This window comes from Bufo bufo, chromosome 5 (genome assembly GCF_905171765.1).
Source record: "Bufo bufo chromosome 5, aBufBuf1.1, whole genome shotgun sequence".
Lineage (NCBI taxonomy): Eukaryota > Metazoa > Chordata > Amphibia > Anura > Bufonidae > Bufo > Bufo bufo.
The window spans coordinates 201198795-201219767 of record NC_053393.1 but is presented as its reverse complement, the minus strand read 5'-3'; the positions used below and the strand labels follow the sequence as shown (position 1 = coordinate 201219767).

Here is a 20973-nt window from a genome sequence, read left to right as displayed (position 1 = left end):
CCCCATGACTAAGTGACCCAAGTTTGGTGACTTTAGTCTTAAAGCCTGGCGAGTGGGAGCGATTTGAAAATGTACCCTGTCAAAGTCTATGGGAAAAAAGGGGGCTTCCGGGGCCCGCCACGGGGGCCCCGGGGGTGGGATCGCTCCACAAAGTTATAGCAATTCCGATCGGGAACAATCTGCACGTTTTGGTAAATTTTTGTCTATGTAGTGTAAAAACTGCGGGAGGAGTTAGGGTGGCAAATTTGGCTATAATAATAATAATAATAACTAGAAAAGGTACAATTTCTGGGGAAATTGTGTGAAGTGTTCTTGCATTTCTGGGGGGTGACCTGGTGTTCCAGGAAGGGGTCATCTGGTGGTCCAGGGGTGGTCACCTGGTGGTTCGGGGGGGGGGGGGTCACCTGGTAGTCCGGTGGGGGGGGGGTCACCTGGTGGTCTAAGTTAAATGGCTGAAATTTGATTGGCTATTTTAGGCTCCGCCCACTTTTTAAAATTTGAATCCCAGTCACCCATTGACCAACTGTTCCAAGTTTAGCGACTTTGCCATTGACCCTCTAAGAGCAGCGGCAGTTTTAAATTTTCCCATTAAAACATATGGCTGAAATTTGATTGGCCGTTGTAGACTCCGCCCACTTTTAAACATTTGAATTCTAGTCACCTATTAACCGAATATATTAAGTTTAACAACCCTGCCATTAACATTGTTGAAATGACAGCAATTAAAAATTTTCTCATTGAAGTCAAAAGGGAAAATCTGATTGGTTGTTTGTAGCTCCGCCCACTTTTTAATGTCCCCAAAATGTGACAGAAATTTTGAGGTTGACCCCTTGACTAAGTGACCCAAGTTTGGTCAGTTTGACTCCGAAGCTGTATGAGTGACAAACGTTTGCATTTTTCCAATAAAACTCTATGGGAGAAAAAAAGAGGTTTTCGGGGGACCGCCCCAGGGGCCCGGAGGGTGGGATCGGTTAACAAAGCACAAGCAAGATACTCGGGTATGTGCCGACCAAGATTGCAAAGTTCGGTATTTATACTCCTAAATCTGTGGGAGGAGTAGAAATTTGAACATCTCATTATAGTCAATGGGGAGAATTTGATTGGTTCTGTGTGGCCCCGCCCACATTTTAGAGTCTCCGAAATGTTCTAACAAATTGCGCGTTGACCCCATGACTATGTGACCCAAGTTTGGTGACTCTAGTTTCAAATCTGTGCGACTGGGAGCGATTTGAAAATTTTCCCTTTCAAAGTCAATGGGAAAAACGTGGATTTTGGGGGCCCGTCCCAGGGGCCCGGAGGGTGGGATCGGTTAACAAAGTACAAGCAAGGTACTCGGGTGGGTGCCGACCAAGACTGCAAAGTTTGGAATTTGTACTCCTAAAAATGTGGGAGGAGTAGCAATTTGAACGTCTCATTACAGTCAATGGGGAGATTTTGATTGGTTCTGTGTGGCCCCGCCCACATTTTGGGGGCCCCGAAATGTGCCAAAAATTTTCAGGTTGACCCCATGACTAAGTGACCCAAGTTTGGTGACTTTAGCGTCAAAGCCTGGCGAGTGGGAGCGATTTGAAAATGTACCCTGTCAAAGTCTATGGGAAAAAAGGGGGCTTCCGGGGCCCGCCACGGGGGCCCCGGGGGTGGGATCGCTCCACAAAGTAATAGCAATCCGATCGGGAACAATCTGCACGTTTTGGTAAATTTTTGTCTATGTAGTGTAAAAACTGTGGGAGGAGTTAGGGTGGCAAATTTGGCTATAATAATAATAATAATAATATATATGTGAGATAACATTAAGTGGTCTTGCTATGCAAGAACACTTAATAATAACTAGAAAAGGTACAATTTCTGGGGAAATTGTGTGAAGTGTTCTTGCCTCCACCAGTAGCTTACAACTGGAGTGGGCGGAGTAACTGGGTAACCTAATCGTTGGGGTGGTTGCACCTAAGGGTCGGAGTGGGTGCACCTAAGGGTTGGGGTGGTTGCACCTAAGGGTTGGGGTGGGTGAACCTAATCGTTAGGGTGGTTGCACCTAAGGGTCGGAGTGGGTGCACCTAAGGGTCGGGGTGGTTGCACCTAAAAGTCGGGGTGGTTGCACCTAAAAGTCGGGGTGGGTGCACCTAATCGTTGGGGTGGTTGCACCTAAGGGTCGGAGTGGGTGCACCTAAGGGTCGGGGTGGTTGCACCTAAAAGTCGGGGTGGGTGCACCTAAGGGTCGGGGTGGGTGCACCTAATCGTTGGGGTGGTTGCACCTAAGGGTTGGAGTGGGTGCAACTAATGGCTAGGGCGGGTGCACCTAAAGGCTAGGGCGAGGGCACCCATGAGTCACCTGGTAGTCCGGGGGGAGAGGTACCTGGTGGTCTAAGTTAAATGGCTGAAATTTGATTGGCTATTTTAGGCTCCGCCCACTTTTTCAAATTTGAATTCCAGTCACCCATTGACCAACTGTTCCAAGTTTAGTGACTTTGCCATTGACCCTCTAAGAGCAGCGGCAGTTTTACATTTTCCCATTAAAACATATGGCTGAAATTTGATTGGCTGTTGTAGACTCCGCCCACTTTTAAACATTTGAATTCTAGTCACCTATTAACCGAATATATTAAGTTTAACAACCCTGCCATTAACATTGTTGAAATGGCAGCAATTTAAAATTTTTTCATTGAAGTCAATAGGGAAAATCTGATTGGTTGTTTGTAGCTTCGCCCACTTTTTAATGTCCCCAAAATGTGACAGAAATTTAGAGGTTGACCCCATGACTAAGTGACCCAAGTTTGGTCAGTTTAACTCCGAAGCTGTATGAGTGACAAACGTTTGCATTTTTCCAATAAAACTCTATGGGAGAAAAAAAGAGGTTTTCGGGGGCCCGCCCCAGGGGCCCGGAGGGTGGGATCGGTTAACAAAGCACAAGCAAGATACTCGGGTATGTGCCGACCAAGAGTGCAAAGTTCGATATTTATACTCCTAAATCTGTGGGAGGAGTAGCAATTTGAACATCTCATTATAGTCAATGGGGAGAATTTGATTGGTTCTGTGTGGCCCCGCCCACATTTTAGGGTCTCCGAAATGTTCTAACAAATTGCGCGTTGACCCCATGACTATGTGACCCAAGTTTGGTGACTTTAGTTTCAAATCTGTGCGACTGGGAGCGATTTGAAAATTTTCCCTGTCAAAGTCAATGGGAAAAACGTGGATTTTGGGGGCCCGTCCCAGGGGCCCGGAGGGTGGGATCGGTTAACAAAGCACAAGCAAGGTACTCGGGTGGGTGCTGACCAAGTCTGCAAAGTTTGGAATTTGTACTCCTAAAAATGTGGGAGGAGTAGCAATTTGAACGTCTCATTACAGTCAATGGGGAGATTTTGATTGGTTCTGTGTGGCCCCGCCCACTTTTCGGGGTCTCCGAAATGTGCCAAAAATTTTCGGGTTGATCCCATGACTAAGTGACCCAAGTTTGGTGACTTTAGCGTCAAAGCCTGGCGAGTGGGAGCGATTTGAAAATTTACCCTGTCAAAGTCTATGGGAAAAAAGGGGGCTTCCGGGGCCCGCCACGGGGGCCCCGGGGGTGGGATCGCTCCACAAAGTAATAGCAATCCGATCGGGAACAATCTGCACGTTTTGGTAAATTTTTGTCTATGTAGTGTAAAAACTGTGGGAGGAGTTAGGGTGGCAAATTTGGCTATAATAATAATAATAATAATAACTAGAAAAGGTACAATTTCTGGGGAAATTGTGTGGTGTTCTTGCATTTCTGGGGGGTGACCTGGTGGTCCAGGGGGGGTGACCTGGTGGTTCGGGGGGGGGTCACCTGGTGGTCCAGGGGTGGTCACCTGGTGGTTCGGGGTGGGGGTCACCTGGTGGTCTAAGTTAAATGGCTGAAATTTGATTGGCTATTTTAGGCTCCGCCCACTTTTTAAAATTTTAATCCCAGTCACCCATTGACCAACTGTTCCAAGTTTACTGACTTTGCCATTGACCCTCTAAGAGCAGCGGCAGTTTTAAATTTTCCCATTAAAACATATGGCTGAAATTTGAATGGCCGTTGTAGACTCCACCCACTTTTAAACATTTGAATTCTAGTCACCTATTAACCAAATATATTAAGTTTAACAACCCTGCCATTAACACTGTTGAAATGTCAGCAATTAAAAATTTTCTCATTGAAGTCAATAGGGAAAATCTGATTGGTTGTTTGTAGCTCCGCCTACTTTTTAATGTCCCCAAAATGTGACAGAAATTTTGAGGTTGACCCCATGACTAAGTGACCCAAGTTTGGTGAGTTTCACTCCGAAGCTGTATGAGTGACAAACGTTTGCATTTTTCCAATAAAACTCTATGGAAGAAAAAAAGAGGTTTTCGGGGGCCTGCCCCAGGGGCCCGGAGGGTGGGATCGGTTAACAAAGCACAAGCAAGATACACAGGTATGTGCCGACCAAGAGTGCAAAGTTCGGTATTTATACTCCTAAATCTGTGGGAGGAGTAACAATTTGAATGTCTCATTATAGTCAATGGGGAGAATTTGATTGGTTCTGTGTGGCCCCGCCCACATTTTAGGGTCTCCGAAATGTTCTAACAAATTGCGCGTTGACCCCATGACTATGTGACCCAAGTTTGGTGACTTTAGTTTCAAATCTGTGCGACTGGGAGCGATTTGAAAATTTTCCCTGTCAAAGTCAATGGGAAAAACGTGGATTTTGGGGTCCCGTCCCAGGGGCCCGGAGGGTGGGATCGGTTAACAAAGCACAAGCAAGGTACTCGGGTGGGTGCCGACCAAGTCTGCAAAGTTTGGAATTTGTACTCCTAAAAATGTGGGAGGAGTAGCAATTTGAACGTCTCATTACAGTCAATGGGGAGATTTTGATTGGTTCTGTGTGGCCCCGCCCACTTTTCGGGGTCCCCGAAATGTGCCAAAAATTTTCGGGTTGACCCCATGACTAAGTGACCCAAGTTTGGTGACTTTAGCGTCAAAGCCTGGCGAGTGGGAGCGATTTGAAAATGTACCCTGTCAAAGTCTATGGGAAAAAAGGGGGCTTCCGGGGCCCGCCACGGGGGCCCCGGGGGTGGGATCGCTCCACAAAGTAATAGCAATCCGATCGGGAACAATCTGCACGTTTTGGTAAATTTTTGTCTATGTAGTGTAAAAACTGTGGGAGGAGTTAGGGTGGCAAATTTGGCTATAATAATAATAATAATAACTAGAAAAGCTACAATTTCTGGGGAAATTGTGTGAAGTGTTCTTGCCTCCACCAGTAGCTTACAACTGGAGTGGGCGGAGTAACTGGGTAACCTAATCGTTGGGGTGGTTGCACCTAAGGGTCGGAGTGGGTGCACCTAAGGGTCGGGGTGGTTGCACCTAAAAGTCAGGTGGGTGCACCTAATCGTTGGGGTGGTTGCACCTAAAGGTCGGGGTGGTTGCACCTAAGGGTCGGGGTGGGTGCACCTAAGGGTTGGGGTGGGTGCACCTAAAAGTCGGGGTGGGTGCACCTAATCGTTGGGGTGGTTGCACCCCTAAGGGTCGGAGTTGGTGCACCTAAGCGTCGGGGTGGTTGCACCTAAAAGTCGGGGTGGTTGCACCTAAAAGTCGGGGTGGGTGCACCTAATCGTTGGGGTGGTTGCACCTAAGGGTCGGAGTGGGTGCACCTAAGGGTCGGGGTGGTTGCACCTAAAAGTCGGGGTGGTTGCACCTAAGGGTCGGGGTGGTTGCACCTTAAAGTCGGGGTGGTTGCACCTAAAAGTCGGGGTGGGTGCACCTAATCGTTGGGGTGATTGCACCTAAGGGTCGGAGTGGGTGCACCTAAGGGTCGGGGTGGTTGCACCTAAAAGTCGGGGTGGTTGCACCTAAGAGTCGGGGTGGGTGCACCTAATGGTTGGGGTGGGGGCACCTAATGACTAGGGTGAGTGCACCTAAAGGTCGGGGTGGGTGCACCTAAGGGCTAGGGCGGGTGCACCTAAGGGCTAGGGCGGGGGTCACCCATGAGTCACCTGGTAGTCCGGGGGGGAAGTCACCTGGTTTTATAAGTTATATGGCTGAAATTTGATTGGCTATTTTAGGCTCCGCCCACTTTTTAAAATTTGAATCCCAGTCACCCATTGACCAACTGTTCCAAGTTTAATGACTTTGCCATTGACCCTCTAAGAGCAGCGGCAGTTTTAAATTTTCCCATTAAAACATATGGCTGAAATTTGATTGGCCGTTGTAGACTCCGCCCACTTTTAAACATTTGAATTCTAGTCACCTATTAACCGAATATATTAAGTTTAACAACCCTGCCATTAACATTGTTGAAATGGCAGCAATTAAAAATTTTCTCATTGAAGTCAATAGGGAAAATCTGATTGGTTGTTTGTAGCTCCGCCCACTTTTTAATGTCCCCAAAAAGTGACAGAAATTTTGAGGTTGACCCCATGACTAAGTGACCCAAGTTTGGTCAGTTTAACTCCGAAGCTGTATGAGTGACAAACGTTTGCATTTTTCCAATAAAACTCTATGGGAAATAAGAGGTTTTCGGGGGCCCGCCCCAGGGGCCCGGAGGGTGGGATCGGTTAACAAAGCACAAGCAAGATACTCGGGTATGTGCCGACCAAGAGTGCAAAGTTCGGTATTTATACTCCTAAATCTGTGGGAGGAGTAGCAATTTGATTGTCTCATTATAGTCAATGGGGAGAATTTGATTGGTTATGTGTGGCCCCGCCCACATTTTAGGGTCTCCGAAATGTTCTAACAAATTGCACGTTGACCCCATGACTAAGTGACCCAAGTTTGGTGACTCTAGTTTCAAATCTGTGCGACTGGGAGAGATTTAAAAATTTTCCCTGTCAAAGTCAATGGGAAAAATGTGGATTTTGGGGGCCCGTCCCAGGGGCCCGGAGGGTGGGATCGGTTAACAAAGCACAAGCAAGGTACTCGGGTGGGTGCCGACCAAGACTGCAAAGTTGGGAATTTGTACTCCTAAAAATGTGGGAGGAGTAGCAATTTGAACGTCTCATTACAGTCAATGGGGAGATTTTGATTGGTTCTGTGTGGCCCCGCCCACATTTTGGGGGCCCCGAAATGTGCCAAAAATTTTCAGGTTGACCCCATGACTAAGTGACCCAAGTTTGGTGACTTTAGCGTCAAAGCCTGGCGAGTGGGAGCGATTTGAAAATGTACCCTGTCAAAGTCTATGGGAAAAAAGGGGGCTTCCGGGGCCCGCCACGGGGGCCCCGGGGAATGGGATCGCTCCACAAAGTAATAGCAATCCGATCGGGAACAATCTGCACGTTTTGGTAAATTTTTGTCTATGTAGTGTAAAAACTGTGGGAGGAGTTAGGGTGGCAAATTTGGCTATAATAATAATAATAATAATAATAATAATAATATATATGTGAGATAACATTAAGTGGTCTTGCTATGCAAGAACACTTAATAATAATATTTATGTGAGATAACAATAAGTGGTCTTGCTATGCAAGAACACTTAATAATATATATGTGAGATAACATTAAGTGGTCTTGCTATGCAAGAACACTTAATAATATATATGTGAGATAACATTAAGTGGTCTTGCTATGCAAGACCACTTAATAACTAGAAAGTGTCGTTTCTGAAGAAACCACAGGATGTTGGCTTGAAATCTGATTGGCTGTTGGTGGCTCCACCCAAGGGTCGGAGTGGGTGCACCTAAGGGTCGGAGTGGGTGCACCTAAGGGTCGTAATGGGTGCACCTAAGGGTCGGAGTGGGTGCACCTAAGGGTCGGGGTGGTTGCACCTAAAAGTCGGGGTGGGTGGACCTAATCTTTGGGGTGGTTGCACCTAAGGGTCGGGGTGGGTGCACCTAATCGTTGGGGTGGTTGCACCTAAGGGTCGGAGTGGGTGTACCTAAGTTTCGGGGTTGTTGCACCTAAAAGTCGGGGTGGGTGCACCTAATCGTTGGGGTGGTTGCACCTAAGGGTCGGAGTGGGTGCACCTAAGGGTCGGAGTGGGTGCATCTAAGGGTCGGAGTGGGTGCACCTAAGGGTCGTAATGGGTACACCTAAGGGTCGGAGTGGGTGCACCTAAGGGTCGGGGTGGTTGCATCTTAAAGTCGGGGTGGGTGCACCTAATCGTTGGGGTGGTTGCACCTAAGGGTCGGAGTGGGTGCACCTAAGGGTCGGGGTGGTTGCACCTAAAAGTCGGGGTGGTTGCACCTAAGGGTCGGGGTGGGTGCACCTAATCTTTGGGGTGGTTGCACCTAAGGGTTGCAGTGGGTGCACCTAAGGGTCGGGGTGGTTGCACCTAAAAGTCGGGGTGGTTGCACCTAAGGGTCGGGTGGGTGCACCTAATCTTTGGGGTGGTTGCACCTAAGGGTCGGAGTGGGTGCACCTAAGGGTCCGGGTGGTTGCACCTAAAAGTCATGGTGGTTGCACCTAAGGGTCGGGGTGGGTGCACCTAATCGTTGGGGTGGTTGCACCTAAGGGTCGGGGTGGTTGCACCTAAAAGTTGGGGTGGTTGCACCTAAAGGTCGCGGTGGGTGCACCTAAGGGTCAGAGTGGGTGCACCTAAGGGTTGGGGTGGTTGCACCTAAGGGTCGGAGTGGGTGCACCTAAGGGTCGGGTGGTGGCACCTAAAAGTCAGGGTGGGTGCACCTAATCGTTGGGGTGGTTGCACCTAAGGATCGGAGTGGGTGCACCTAAGGGTCGGGGTGGTTAGACCTAAAATTCGGGGTGGTTGCACCTAAGGGTCGGGGTGGGTGCACCTCAAAGTCGGGGTGGGTGCACCTAATCGTTTGAGTGGTTGCACCTAAGGGTCGGAGTGGGTGCACCTAAGGGTCGGGGTGGTTGCACTTAAATTTGGGGTGGTTGCACCTAAGGGTCGGGGTGGGTGCAACTAATCGTTGGGGTGGTTGCACCTAAGGGTCGGAGTGGGTGCACCTAAGGGTCGGGGTGGTTGCACCTAAAAGTCGGGGTGGGTACACCTTATCGTTGGGGTGGTTGCACCTAAGGGTCGGAGTGGGTGCACCTAAGGGTCGAGGTGGTTGCACCTAAAAGTAGGGGTGGGTGCACCTAATCGTTGGGGTGGTTGCAACTAAGGGTCGGAGTGGGTGTTTCCAAGTTTAGTGACTTTGCCATTGACCCCTTAAGAGCAGCGGCAGTTTTAAATTTTCCCATTAAAACATATGGCTGAAATTTGATTGGCCGTTGTAGACTCCGCCCACTTTTAAACATTTGAATTCTAGTCACCTATTGACCGAATATATTAAGTTTAACAACCCTGCCATTAACATTGTTGAAATGGCAGCAATTAAAAATTTTCTCATTGAAGTCAATAGGGAAGATCTGATTGGTTGTTTGTAGCTCCGCCCACTTTTTAATGTCCCCAAAATGTGACAGAAATTTTGAGGTTGACCCCATGACTAAGTGACCCAAGTTTGGTGAGTTTCACTCCGAAGCTGTATGAGTGACAAACGTTTGCATTTTTCCAATAAAACTCTATGGGAGAAAAAAAGAGGTTTTCAGGGGCCCGCCCCAGGGGCCCGGAGGGTGGGATTGGTTAACAAAACACAAGCAAGATACTCGGGTGGGTGCCGACCAAGAGTGCAAAGTTTGGAATTTGTATTCCTAAAAATGTGGGAGGAGTAGCAATTTGAACGTCTCATTACAGTCAAAGGGGAGATTTTGATTGGTTCTGTGTGGCCCCGCCCAGTTTTTGGAGTCCCCGAAATGTGCCAAAAATGTTCGGGTTGATCCCATGACTAAGTGACCCAAGTTTAATGACTTTAGCGTCAAAGCCTGGCGAGTGGCAGCGATTTGAAAATGTACCCTGTCAAAGTCTATGGGAAAAAAGGGGGCTTCCGGGGCCCGTCACGGGGGCCCCGGGGGTGGGATCGCTCCACAAAGTAATAGCAATCTGATCGGGAACAATCTGCACGTTTTGGTAAATTTTTGTCTATGTAGTGTAAAAACTGTGGGAGGAGTTAGGGTGGCAAATTTGGCTATAATAATAAGAATAATAATACACTGCGTGCAGAATTATTAGGCAAATGAGTATTTTGACCACATCATCCTCTTTATGCATGTTGTCTTACTCCAAGCTGTATAGGCTCGAAAGCCTACTACCAATTAAGCATATTAGGTGATGTGCATCTCTGTAATGAGAAGGGGTGTGGTCTAATGACATCAACACCCTATATTAGGTGTGCATAATTATTAGGCAACTTCCTTTCCTTTGGCAAAATGGGTCAAAAGAAGGACTTGACAGGCTCAGAAAAGTCAAAAATAGTGAGATATCTTGCAGAGGGATGCAGCACTCTTAAAATTGCAAAGCTTCTGAAGCGTGATCATCGAACAATCAAGCGTTTCATTCAAAATAGTCAACAGGGTCGCAGGAAGCGTGTGGAAAAACCAAGGCGCAAAATAACTGCCCATGAACTGAGAAAAGTCAAGCGTGCAGCTGCCAAGATGCCACTTGCCACCAGTTTGGCCATATTTCAGAGCTGCAACATCACTGGAGTGCCCAAAAGCACAAGGTGTGCAATACTCAGAGACATGGCCAAGGTAAGAAAGGCTGAAAGACGACCACCACTGAACAAGACACACAAGCTGAAACGTCAAGACTGGGCCAAGAAATATCTCAAGACTGATTTTTCTAAGGTTTTATGGACTGATGAAATGAGAGTGAGTCTTGATGGGCCAGATGGATGGGCCCGTGGCTGGATTGGTAAAGGGCAGAGAGCTCCAGTCCGACTCAGACGCCAGCAAGGTGGAGGTGGAGTACTGGTTTGGGCTGGTATCATCAAAGATGAGCTTGTGGGGCCTTTTCGGGTTGAGGATGGAGTCAAGCTCAACTCCCAGTCCTACTGCCAGTTTCTGGAAGACACCTTCTTCAAGCAGTGGTACAGGAAGAAGTCTGCATCCTTCAAGAAAAACATGATTTTCATGCAGGACAATGCTCCATCACACGCGTCCAAGTACTCCACAGCGTGGCTGGCAAGAAAGGGTATAAAAGAAGAAAATCTAATGACATGGCCTCCTTGTTCACCTGATCTGAACCCCATTGAGAACCTGTGGTCCATCATCAAATGTGAGATTTACAAGGAGGGAAAACAGTACACCTCTCTGAACAGTGTCTGGGAGGCTGTGGTTGCTGCTGCACGCAATGTTGATGGTGAACAGATCAAAACACTGACAGAATCCATGGATGGCAGGCTTTTGAGTGTCCTTGCAAAGAAAGGTGGCTATATTGGTCACTGATTTGTTTTTGTTTTGTTTTTGAATGTCAGAAATGTATATTTGTGAATGTTGAGATGTTATATTGGTTTCACTGGTAAAAATAAATAATTGAAATGGGTATATATTTGTTTTTTGTTAAGTTGCCTAATAATTATGCACAGTAATAGTCACCTGCACACACAGATATCCCCCTAAAATAGCTAAAACTAAAAACAAACTAAAAACTACTTCCAAAAATATTCAGCTTTGATATTAATGAGTTTTTTGGGTTCATTGAGAACATGGTTGTTGTTCAATAATAAAATTAATCCTCAAAAATACAACTTGCCTAATAATTCTGCACTCCCTGTATATATGTGAGATAACAATAAGTGGTCTTGCTATGCAAGAACACTTAATTAACACAGACTGATGCATACAGAGCTTGTACATTACAAAACATTACATAACAAAAACCTGAGTCTGAGTCTCTGAGAGCAGGTAACAATGTGAGCTTTGACAACTGTTCAAACAGTGTGGTGCGGGGTGGCGGCTGTTGTTGCGGTGGCGCTGCGCTGGTGGGTTGGTAGGACCCGGTGCCAGGGTGGCATTGCAAGGCAGCAGGGGTGCTGTTTGGAGGCTGGATCCCGCTGCCTGCTGGTGCGGAGCTAAAAAGACTGCCTCTTTCTCTCAACATCACAAGTACTGACATAGTGGTACATGCAGAAAGTACACTTTGCTATTGGTAAAGAAAACTTTTCTATTAACAAAAAAAACTCAATTTGAAACTTTTCTTTGAAGATAGCGGTCTTGGTTCTAGTAACTGAAGCTATGGTTGGACATTACTAGGCTCCTATTTAAATAAATGGCCATGTAATAAGTGGTGGAATTGAATTGCCCAGCGCAGGAGCTCCACTTTGACGTCTTGGCTATAACTTATAAAGAATAGTCCTGATTGGTTATCCCCCACCCCATGACATCTATATGTCTTAATTATTGTTCTGCGACAATCAGTGAGTAGGGGAACCTATCTCTATGATGTTGGCATATCTAAAATTGGTATATAGAAAGGGTGTCATAATATTTTTAGCCACATGAAAATGAGAAAAAGTCCGATTTAAAACAATGTCATTCAGTGAGAACACTTTACAATCCAGATATGGCACATGACTTATTCAGTATTTTCAAAAATAGAACACAAAACATCAGTCAATCCTTATACATCCATCCATAGCCATTATTATTGTGACACCACCTGAAAAGAAAGGTCACTTTAACATGATTAATTTATTACTGTAATGTACCTTTGTTTGCCTTAAGGGTACTTTCACACTTGCGGCAGAGGATTCCGACAGGCAGTTCCGTCGCCGGAACTGCCTGCCGTATCCGGCAATCCGGACGCAAACGGATGGCATTTGTCAGACGGATCCAGATGCGGATCCGTCTGACAAATGCATTGAAATACCGGATCCGTCTCTCCGGTGTCATCCGGAAAAACGGATCCGGTATTAATATTTTTTTTGCATTTTTAAAGGTCTGCGCAGACCGGAAAGCCAGATCAGTTTTGCTGGAACACTTAATGCCAGATCCGGCACTAATTCACTTCAATGTAAATTAATGCTGGATCTGGCATTCCAGCAAGTGTTCAGTATTTTTGGCCAGAGAGAAAACTGCAGCATGCTGCGGTATTTTCTCCGTCCAAAAAATGTAAGAGGGACTGAACTGATGTATCCTGATGCATCCTGAACGGAATGCTCTCCATTCAGAATGCATTAGGCTAAAACTGATCAGTTTTTTTCTAGTATTGAGCTCCTGTGACGGACCTCATCACCGGAAAATAGAAACGCTAGTGTGAAAGTACCCTAACACGTTAAGCCTGTCAAAATAACAGTGGGTACATATGTACTTAATACTTTATATACTCTAGATTTGCCACCCTGTCTCTGTCCTGTTTACATACTGTTCATGATTTTCAATACTTCTGAAAATCTCCCCAAGTGTATTTCACATTTTTGCAGTCATTAAGTAGTCTAAATGGCAGACGAATGTGATACTGTACCCTAATTGTAATCACTTTGATTTCATTTACATATTGGACCAGATCGCATCCACTTATACTCTAGTCTAGACAATACAACATTTGTTCTCTGCAATATTTAAGTCCACATTTGTGCCTCTCCTCCAGTTGAGGGTTTAGCACTTGCTGCAGGTGTTTGGGTTTATGCCTGGATTCTACAATCCAGTGAGCACAGATACCAAGTTATTCCTACAAAGGCTTTCTTGTTCCAAGAAAAAAATCATATTGAAATAAAAACATACTTGTGTCTTATTCCATAACTGATCTACAGTTTTAATATACTCTACAAAACATTGGAAAATGGAACAGCAAACCTAAAGGTTTTGATTCTTTAAAGGGTTTTTCAAGATGAGCAAATCAATGTCAATGAATTAAATTCAACCACAAATTTTCCAAAAATTCAGGAAAAGTCAGAATTTTTGACAATTCGAGTTGGGTGAATTTCTCAAAATGCCATCAGCCATTTTTCAAATAAATGAAAATAATTGGATTGGCTCACCCTCCAAATAATATGGAGTGGGTGCTCCCCCTAAAAGAAAGATATCCCCAATCTTCTAAGGTATATAAATTAACTGAACAAATAAGAGGGACACACCTGCATTTGAAAGTCAGATGGAGCTACAGCCAATGCGTTTAATACTATTTATTTGCATTCACAATAAAATAAATATAAGGTACCTCAATAGATTACTAAAATATATTCATTTAAAATACATTTAAAACATAGATAACCACATGTATGGGCTCAAATGATAACCGGTGTGATATAACACTAGTAGCCAGTAGGAAATCGTAGGTTAGATTGTATACAGTCTTTGATACAAATTCCAATGCGCAAGGTTTGATGCGCTATGTCTCTGCTGATGTTAGGTAATAACTAGCAACTGTGGCTAGTATGTTGCAATTGCATATAGAGTCCCCTATTGACCACTGAGGAAGGAGTAATTGCCAACTCCGAAACGCGTCTGGTGCACAAGTCTCGAGTAAAGTAAGCAAGAAACCGCAGCATATTATCTGCGCAACCTTTGGAGTCCTTGGAAGTGCTTTTTCTACAGCAGACAGGAAGAAATTCAAGTTCTTCAGTGTCTACTCCAACAGACACTAAAGTAACGCAGACGATTCTAGTGGGTCATAGTACTTATACCCCGGCGTCTAAACGGACAGTTTCTTTCCTTGCCACGGTACCCTGCTCACTTACACCGAGAGCGGACCGGAACTGAAACCTCTTGTGCTGCAACACGTGGGACGCCATGCTGAGCACGAGTGATCGGTCACTCCACCGCTTCAAAACAGTGAGTAGTGTGTTCACACACAGCAAGTTATCATAACACATTATCTGATAAAGTCCAGCAAGCAATATTACGAGACTCTATATGCAATTGCAACATACTAGCCACAGTTGCTAGTTATTACCTAACATCAGCAGAGACATAGCGCATCAAACCTTGCGCATTGGAATTTGTATCAAAGACTGTATACAATCTAACCTACGATTTCCTACTGGCTACTAGTGTTATATCACACCGGTTATCATTTGAGCCCATACATGTGGTTATCTATGTTTTAAATGTATTTTAAATGAATATATTTTAGTAATCTATTGAGGTACCTAATATTTATTTTATTGTGAACGCAAATAAATATTATTAAACGCATTGGCTGTAGCTCCATCTGATTTTCAAATGCAGGTGTGCCCCTCTTATTTGTTCATTTTTCAAATAAGAAGACAGGAAAGAGGAAAGGGGAGGATCACATGAGCACAGGTTGTGTGCATACACACTAGCAGGTATTTGTCACCAAAAAAACGAAAAATTCTACAATGCAGTTGCTGTAACTTAGATTACTAATGCTGTCTTGGCTTTGAAGAGCTTGAAATGAGTTGCTAAATGGAACAATCACTTGTAATTACACTGCTCCACCGCTGCAAGCAAAACGATGCATAGTGTAATCAAGTAGCACTTGTACAAGCGTCGTCTCCTCTTCAAACAGCTGATCAGCGGGGTGCCAGAAGTTAGACCTCCACCGATCAGGTTTTGATGTCCTATCCTGAGGATAGGTCATCAATATCACGGGCTGCACAGTCCCTTTAATTTTCTGCTATTTTTTTCCAGCCTGGAATTATTTTTAGTCTGCACCAAATTCAGCTACATGTTGTGTCCCCTATTGATGTGTACTGTATCTTGTGCACTCTGCACTGGTGGGGAGACTGGTTGATTTTATAGTCTATGCATTACATTCATGGACCTTTTAAATTTCTAATTGAGTAACACTGCTGCACATCTGAAAAATTCTTTGACCACAAATATGCCCTTAGGAAGTAACTGTATTTTCATTTCAAATAAACATCATCCACGAGAACTTAGATTTTTTTGAGTTTGGCAATGAAAGCTTACAATGAATAGCCTATTTCTGTTCCAAGGTTTTCAGTTTCCTCTGAACCCCATGGACAGCTCCAAGCTTTATGGATTTCTTTAAATATTTATGTTAATGTTTTTGTTTTTAGGAACCAATTTGTATCCATGCATCCTAGAAATATCATCCAACTTGACAACTTTTACCAAGTGTGGGGGTTTGCTCTGGTAGACAGGCTTGCGGACGCAGTATAGAGGCAACGACAACGTCTTTAACTTAAAAAGTTCAGTGTTTTATTCACACATAAGCAAAGTGACAACAAAAAGTCTGTTTCAAGGAAAAAACAGTCACCTTGAGTCTGGTGTTTGTTCACACCAGGCAGAAACACATAAGTCCTTGGGTGAAACAGAAGTCCACGAGCTTTTATCCAAACAAGATAGCAGGCCTTAATCCCGGACCAAACTCTCAGGCCCCAACACAGAGACTGGCATAGCTCCACTGTCAGATGGAGGATAATACACACCCAGCTGAGACTGCTGGCTAGGTTTTATATCCCTAACCAAAACCTGGCCTGGAACGTGGGGAACAGCCACCCACCCTGCACTTTGGCTGCTCCCAGTAAGAGCCAGCCCGGATCGGCTTTACAGCCACACTAAATAACCAATAGTGTCAGACAGCACTAGCTGCCGCTGACACTTAAAATTACCGGCTCTTACCTCCCTGAGGCCAGGAACCCCAGTGACACACATCTTCCGTCAATGACGGCCACTTGCGCTTTCCTTCATACCTCCCCCCTTTGTTCAACCCTGAGGGGGTGAACACCTGCCAGACAGTGTACCCAGGACAGGGCATCTGCATTTCCCTGTAACCGGTCTGCCCTATGTTCCACGGAAAACTTAAAGTTCTGTAGAGACAAAAACCACCTGGTGACCCGAGCATTACTCTCTTTGGCTTGGCTCATCCACTTGAGAGGGGAGTGGTCGGTTACCAGACGGAACTTTCTCCCCAACAGATAGTAGCGGAGAGACTCGAGTGCCCACTTGATGGCCAGGCACTCTCTCTCCACTATACTGTACCTAGTCTCGGCTGGGGTAAGTTTGCGGCTCAGGAAAACAACGTGTTGCCTCTGATGTTCCTCCCCATTGATGTCCTAAAAGAGAGTACAGCTCTGAGGACTACTTCAGAGGCATCTGTCTGTACCACAAACTCCCTCTTGAAGTCGGGCGTAACCAACACCGGTAATCCACACAGGGCCGACTTTAGAGCAGAGAAAGCCTTTTTCGCCTGCTCATTCCACTGGACCGTCACTGACTTGCGTCCCTTCAAAAGGCCTGTCAATGGTGCAGCGACTGTAGCAAAGTGGGGGACAAACCTCATATAGTATCCCACCAATCCCCACAAACAACTTTACTTGCCAAGTAGTGACCGGTCGTGGCCAATTCCGAATTGCCTCAATTTTGTTTACCTGAGGTTTAATAATTCCGCGCCCAATTACATACCCTAGGTACTTGGTCTTTTCTAACCCTATCGCACACTTTTTTGGGTTAGTGGTTAAGCCATCCATACTTTAGGTAGGTGATTTTCCCAGTCGGTGCTGTGGATAACGATATCGTCCAGGTACGCCGAAGCGTACTGACGATGTGGACAGAGTACAATGTCCATTAGCATTTGAAACCTGGCGGGAGCGCAATGTAGACCAAAGGGTAATACCTTGTACTGATACAGCCCCTCTGGCGTGATGAAAGCCGTATTTTCCTTGGCAGCCTCCGTCAAGGGTACCTGCCCGTACCCTTTGGTGAGGTCAAACACAGAAAAATACCGGGCTTGGCCTAAATTCTCAATAAGCTCATCTACTCGGGGCATGGGATATGCGTCAAACTTGGACACTTCATTCAGTTTGCGGAAGTCGTTACAGAAGCCTAATGTCCCATCTGGCTTGGGTATTAAGACTATCGGACTGGCCCATTCACTTTTTGACTCCCAGATAACACCTAACTGTAGCATTAGCTGCATATCCTCCGCGATGGTTTTAACTGGACTATTGCCTGAGGCTCAGTGATAATGTCATGTCGGATTCACTGTGTTAGCCACTTCCCTTGCTTCAGACAGAGGGACCGAATCCGCTTCCCCTAGAAACCCTGGACGTGCGCTGTCTTCCATACAGGTTTCCCTTTCTTTCCTGGGATTGAGCAGATTCATATGGTACACCTGCTCCGGCTTTCGCCTCCCCGGCTGATGTACCTTGTAATCTACCTCTTCAATTTTTTCAAGTACCTCGTAGGGCCCCTGCCACCTATCTAGGAACTTACTGTCTACAGTTGGTACCAGCACCAATACCCGATCACCCGGGTTTAAGTTCCGGGCCCGAGCCTGCCGGTTATAGACCCTACTCTGGACTAGCTGTGCTGCCTCCATATGCTCCCTAACCAGAGGTTTGACTGTTTCCATCCGTCCTTGCATCTGGGTGACATACTCAACAACACTTTTGTGCTGTGTGGATTGTTGTTCCCATGCCTCTTTGGACACGTCCAACAGACCGCCAGGGTGTCTGCCATATAGCAGTTCAAAAGGCGAGAACCCAGTAGAGTCCTGGGGCACTGCTCGCACTGCGAACATGAGATAGGGCAGAAGAAGATCCCAGTCCCTTCCATCCCCACTCTTTTTAACATATTTTTAATGTTTGATTAAACCTCTCCACCAGGCCGTCCGTTTGCGGGTGATAGACGGACGTCTGCAACTGTTTTATGTGGAGCAACTTACAGAGTTCTCTCATGACCTTGGACATAAAAGGAGTCCCTTGGTCAGTCAGAACCTCTTTAGGCAGACTCACTCGGGAAAACATCTCCATTAACTCCTTAGCTATTAGTTTGGCTGATGTATGACGCAGTGGCACCGCCTCCGGGTACCGAGTGGCATAGTTGAGGATGACCAAGATGTGTTGGTGCCCTCTAGCGGACCTCGATACTAGGCCTATGAGATCCATAGCGATCTGCTCGAATGGAACCTCAATAATCGGTAGAGGGACCAGGGGACTACGGAAATGTGGCTGGGGGCTGGTTATCTGGCAGGTTGGGCAAGACTTGTAATACTCTTCCACCTCTCTGAACATACTGGGCCAGTAGAACCGCTGTAGAATCTGGTCCTGCATTTTCTGCTGGCCCAGGTGTCCCCCAAGAACATGTTTGTGGGTTAACTCCAACACGAGCTTGTGATACGCCTTGGGCACCACCAGCTGTTCCATATGTTCACCCCGTAGTTGATTTATCCAGTACAGTATCTCCTGTTGAACCACAAAACGGGGGAACATAGATTTTAGAGGAGGACAATAAGAAAAAAATATTTTCCATTACACCTCAGGTTAGACCAGCAATCAGACCCCCAATGTTAATCAGACCTCAGATCAGACCCCCAATGCCTCAGATCAACCCCCCAACCTTCAGCCATCTATCAGCCCTCATGTCAGCCATCTATCAGCCCTCATGTCAGCCATCTATCAGCCCTTATGTCAGTCATCTATCAGCCCTCATGTCAGCCATCTATCAGCCCTCATGTCAGCCATCTATCAGCCCTCATGTCAGCCATCTATCAGCCCTCATGTCAACCATCTATCAGCCCTTATGTCAGCCATCATCCCTCATGTCAGCCTCCAGCCATATGTCAGCCCCCAGCCATCAGCGCAAATAAAATAAAAAACCCACTTACCTCTCCTGCTCCTGGACGCCACCACTCCTCACCATCGCGATCCTCTTCATCCTGCTTTTCAGTGTCACAACCATGGTTCACTGTCTGACTCTTCATCAGTTGAGAATCTTTGGCCTCGTAGGGCCACATAATCTACTGTCACTCGTTTATCCAACAGAATCAGTTCAAGTGCATGTTCAATGTTATCAACATAAAAATTCAAAATAGGCATCGCTGCATCCCAAAACACTGCAACTATTAAAATATAAATGTTTTAGTCCGTATGATAAATGCTGTAACAGGAAAAAATAAAATGGCCAATTTATAATTTTTTTTGTTGCCTTACCTTCCAAAAACAGTGACTAAAACGTGATCAAAAAGTCATACAGATTCCAGTGCTATTAATAAAAACTACAGACTGGCAGCAAAAAAATGAGCCCCAACAAAGCATCCTAGACATAATTATAAAAAATGGATAAAAGAGCTGTAAACCCGCGCTGACTAAAATGGCTCAAATATGTCCAATGTTCCTGATTAATATATATTATTACTTAGTCACAGTTAGAGTTTTTACCTGCTCCAGGCGTGCTCAGGTAAGCCGGATTACATACAAGCTGGTTGGTGCTTGCGTCCTCTCGCAGTCATTCCACGGTATCTTTGCGATATCTTCAGGCTTCTGTCACTCACGTGCTCGCGGCTCCAGCTGGTAGCTCGCGCGTGTGGTTAGAAGCCGCTTGATGTTGTTAGGGAGACAGCTTCTTCTGAGTGATGTCACACTGTGCTTGCTACAGATGCCTCCTAGGTCCACACTATTTCCGACGCGTTTCGGAATTCACGGTTCACGCAAGCACCAACCAGCTTGTATGTAATCCAGCTTACCTGAGCACGCCTGGAGCAGGTAAAAACTCTAACTGTGACTAAGTAATAATATATATTAACCAGGAGCGTTGGTCATATTTGAGTACTTTTAGTCAGCGCGGGTTTACAGCTCTTTTATCCATATACCTATATAACATCTCAAGGGTTGACAATCCACCCGTACAAATCCAGCAGCTGCATCAATAAGTGTTAATAAAAGGATTGACCACCAGTCTGTGGTGGCAGCGCTAGTATTACATCTATTTGTTCCTACATAATTATAAAAAGTTATGGGGGTCAGAATATAGAATATATGAATGTCATATCACTGTAATTGCAGAGACTCATAGGGGATTTCATTAAAACAATAAAGACAAAACTCATAAAACTGTGGCAGAATTGCATTTATTTATTTTTTTCAATTACACCCCATTTTTTTTTTTCCAGCTTCTCACTACATGGTATGCAATATTTAATAGTGGCATTAGAAAGTACAACTTGTCCCACAAAAAACTAGCCTCATACAGCTCAAATGTGAATGGAAAAAAGTTATGGCTCCGGGAAGGCAGGGAATGTAAAACAAAAACACAAGAACGGGAAATCTCCCAATCAGGAAATGGTTAAGAAACAGTAATGGGCCCTGCTGTAAGTGTTATGCAAAAAGGTACAATACAACAATCTGAAAAGTACCTACAGTATGTTGCACAGCACAGTGAGATAAATAAAGCCAGGTGGGGGAAAGAGCAAGATGGATTAAACTCAGAAATTGTTTCTGAAAGCGTATAACGAGTTGAAACTCATTTCTCAACTATATCATTCCATAAGAATTTTAGCTAGATTTTTTAGC

The 20973-nt window shown here is 45.5% G+C and overlaps 1 protein-coding gene across 1 annotated transcript in view; it reads right to left on the bottom strand.

Moving 5' to 3' along the window:
* The window catches only part of LOC121002731 (collagen alpha-6(VI) chain-like), a 300596-nt gene that overhangs the window by 263346 nt on the left and 16277 nt on the right, over positions 1-20973 (bottom strand). The window lies entirely within an intron of this gene.